This window comes from Egretta garzetta, unplaced genomic scaffold (assembly GCF_000687185.1).
Source record: "Egretta garzetta isolate BGI_Z169 unplaced genomic scaffold, ASM68718v1 scaffold188, whole genome shotgun sequence".
NCBI lineage: Eukaryota > Metazoa > Chordata > Aves > Pelecaniformes > Ardeidae > Egretta > Egretta garzetta.
In genome coordinates, this window is record NW_009260622.1 from 4,354,862 (window position 1) to 4,357,489 (window position 2,628).

The following is a 2,628-nucleotide window of genomic DNA, read 5'->3' on the forward strand; positions in this document are numbered from 1 at the left end:
ACGGAAATCCGGCCACGAGGAAGGGGTACCTGGCCAAAACAAAGGAGCACTGTGATCTTTAATGCAATTGTGAATTGATAAGCCTGATCTACAGGATGATTATATGAGGATTGTTAATTAAGAGGTGGCATTCTCATCCCTAAATCCATCTTCACACACTCCACTGAATCCACATTCATTTAAACACACAAGCAAGCGGCTTTGTCCATCCAGCAGCCCCAAAGATCCCGTCTGCCATTCAAGTTCTACCTATCAGCACCACACCAGGATGCCAAAACCCACAGACCAGTGGCACTGGCTGCAGACTGGCATAGGCTCCCCAGTGCTTGCTCTTACTTCCCTGTCCTTATCACAGGAGCTGCCCCGGGCTCCCTCCGGCTGTGGCGAGGCAGAGCCTGTGCACAGGATTCCCGCGAAGCGGCTGGCACAGGCTTACTGCCCTTCAGTAACTCGGCTGTCACAGCCCTATAGCACACACTGCCAGCAATCCTACCGAGGCCAGAATGAGTCAATACCTCCCAGTTACTGAACACGTCCTCAAAAGACGCTACCGTTACGTCAGATGAGACACCCTTACTTTATTTCCATCACCGCTGTGACTTTAGGCAAGATGGTCAACCTCTACATGCCTCAGCTGCCCAGCTTGGGGACAAAGGGGGTGAGGGACCGCATGGCTTTCCGACTGCTGGTGTGTTTTTTAATCCTTTACAAAAAGGCTGTGAACTTATGTTTTATGTGATTGTTCATTAACGCAAAGGCTTTTTACAAAAGCAGATTCACACACACTAAATACCCATCCTAAAACTTCTTTAATGTTTAATTTGGAGTAAATCAGGATGACAGAACTCATTCTTATTTCTCCTTGTAGCCCATTCTATCAGCTGTACCCACACCACAACAGAGAATGAGTAATTAAAGTTGTTGCTCAGACCTATGGGAACAGGCAAGAGACTTTGAAGAGGTCACAGGAGTAACCTGATGACCAGCACAAAGTAAGGAGGGGATGGGAGATGTGCTGGAACCCAGCTATGCTTCACGCAGGAGAGGTTTAGGGTTGCAGGAAGATGGGAAGGATGTTCACAAGCTCCTTGCTTGGATTTCTGAGGTAAGAGTTATTATACAATGTGCTTGCCAAACTTGTTTGGGAAAAAACGTAAGTTGTTACTGAAAATTTTGTTTATTATCAAAGAAACCCTGCAATAGTCAAGGTGCTAGTCCAGTTCTCTTACACATGGTCAATTTAAAACTAATTTACCATATTATTCCTGTGTCATTCCCCCTAAGATTATTATTTTTTTTTTTACCTCTCAAATTTTTTTCATTGCCATGACAAGTCTCCTCTTGCTTGAGATTTATAACTAATTCTGTAACTAGTAACTGGAGTTCCACCTGCAAGCCCAGGGCCACCGACCCCAGCCACCCCATACACCAGAAGCTTTACAACATGGAGAGGAGGAGCACAAGGCAGGGAGAGCTGGCTCAGCGGTCGCTTTTTCTCAGCATTGCTTTGGAGGCACAACACCACCGCCACCGGGTAAGCCGGTAGGTGCCTTAATGGGAACCAACCAACATGCCACAGTTACTGCTGCAAAAATAAACAGTCATTAATGTCAACTAATTAGAAAACCAGGATGGTTTGGCATATCATTGCCTTGTTGTATAGGCGTGTTGTAGGTCAATCCTAGCAGAGAGGCTCAGATACACGTATACACATGGGACACGTTTCACCTGCTGGTGAGTCCCAAATGAACAGATGTGAATTGCCACTTGCTAGGAGTTAAGTGCTTTGGTCAAAGTTAGTGAGCAAATTTGGGGTTCCTGCTGTAGCGCCTCTTCAGACCTGCCCACAGAGGTGTCTGGCACCAGTAAAGGCACTGGAACTCAGCTAACTTGTTTGGCAAAAACTCTAAGTTGCTACTGAAAATTTTGATTTTTATCAAAGAAACCCTGCGATACTCAAGGCGCTAGTCTAGTTCTCTTACACACAGGCAATTTTAAAGTCATTTACTATATTATTCCTATGTCATTCCCCCTAGGATTACTATTATTTTTTTTTCCATCTCAAATTTTGCCTGGCACCTTTTAAAGATTTCTGTTCTTGCTTCTACATGCAAGTTCAAAGCAGATTAGGAAAAACGAGAAGTCAGACAGAAACATGAAAACACGAGCTGTGGCTAGAAATAAAATCACTGTGAGTAGATTCACACAAACCCAACAGGTTTCAATTACTGCAGCAGGGAGATGTCCTGAAACTTGGTGCAACTTTAAGCTGAAGCAAATACACGTTAGGTGAAGTCTTAAGTCATTTAACATCATTTAAGCGCACAAACAGCACAGCATTTGGCAAGTAAAGTAGTTCAATTTTCAGTTGTATCCTTTAGTACGTGTGCTTTGTGCAATATTTATAAATTTGCAGTTCTTACCTTCATACGGTTTTACAAATCACTGAACAGCCCTCCAAAGCCCCCCAAGCTGCCAGGGCAGCGTTACCACTGAATCACAAGGACACGCAGTCTGTGTTTCAGCCCCCCCAGCCACACACGCACCCCCCAGGTCCCACTTCCACAGCACTGATTAGAGGCTAATTAAAAAAAAAAAAAAAGTTGTAATAGGTTTTATTTCCTGAAA

The 2,628-nt window shown here is 44.4% G+C and overlaps 1 protein-coding gene across 1 annotated transcript in view; it reads right to left on the reverse strand.

Annotated features, from left to right (window-relative positions):
• Positions 1 to 2,628, reverse strand: part of ARHGAP40 (Rho GTPase activating protein 40) — a 32,904-nt gene that overhangs the window by 27,672 nt on the left and 2,604 nt on the right. The gene's annotated exons all lie outside the window — the stretch shown is intronic.